General features: G+C 48.8%; 1 protein-coding gene across 1 annotated transcript in view; it reads right to left on the bottom strand.

Annotated features, from left to right (window-relative positions):
• LOC121550452 (serine-aspartate repeat-containing protein F) overlaps positions 1–17 on the bottom strand; it is a 6,877-nt gene extending 6,860 nt beyond the window's left edge. Inside the window, 1 exon segment of the mRNA XM_045210852.1 lies at positions 1–17. This exon segment is cut by the window's left edge and continues 116 nt beyond it. The gene's annotated coding sequence lies outside the window, so the exon portion shown is untranslated.
• Between the last annotated feature and the right edge of the window lie 823 nt (positions 18–840).

The following is an 840-nucleotide window of genomic DNA, read 5'->3' as shown; positions in this document are numbered from 1 at the left end:
TAGGGGCAGGAGAAGAGAGAGACCAACCTGGGGGGGGTAAGATGAGAAGGAGGGGGGGGCAATTAGGCTGAGTGACAGGGGCAAATGCTGCACCGTTGACCATGCTTGCGCCGTCCAAAATGGAATGAACAGGGAAGAGCGGCAGATAGCGAGAGGGGGAGAGAGAGAAAGGGAGGGAGAGAGAGGGGCAGATATTGCTTGCTTTTTTTGCCGTCATCAAATGTTCAAGTTTAACTTTAGAGAGGACGGTGGGAGAAGGAGGCTCAGGCCAGGATGACCATATATCGTGAAAGAAGGGAGGTGGAAGGAGGAAGAGTTGAAATAGCAAAGGAGAGAGAGTGAGAGGGGTGATATCAGAACTATATCAGTGGAAGGAGTGAGTGGGAGAGTGGAAAGAGACTGTTGGTGAGACAAGCAAACAGGCAGGTGTTGAGAGAAGACATATCAGCTATCAATTGGGAACTATTTGCCAATGTCAATGCCTATGCCAATTCGTTTTGTACCAAATGTTCCACTCAGTTTTTACCCACCTTTTTTAAATATTCCCACTAACCCGCCACTCTCACAATTCCAACACCGTAGGAACAAGCAATGAGCCAGCCCTTGGTTACACACACACATTACCAAGCATTGCAGGCACAACCCATATAGCCTTTTCATTACCTTCCCTCAGAGTACACCCCCTCCCCGGTATCACTCCGCCCCGCCTGAACATGTAGCCCCCAAAATAGCCACTCTATTTAAAACCCTGCAATCCCAGAGTCAGTGTAATGTGACCTTCCCTAGCACTCTGGAGCTATGTCTGTCTGTCTGTCTGTCTGTCTCTCTCTCAATTCAATT

Source organism: Coregonus clupeaformis, chromosome 35 (genome assembly GCF_020615455.1).
Source record: "Coregonus clupeaformis isolate EN_2021a chromosome 35, ASM2061545v1, whole genome shotgun sequence".
In the NCBI taxonomy this organism is placed as follows: domain Eukaryota; kingdom Metazoa; phylum Chordata; class Actinopteri; order Salmoniformes; family Salmonidae; genus Coregonus; species Coregonus clupeaformis.
The sequence above is the reverse complement of the archived record's forward strand: the minus strand, read 5'-3'. Positions and strand labels throughout refer to the sequence as shown.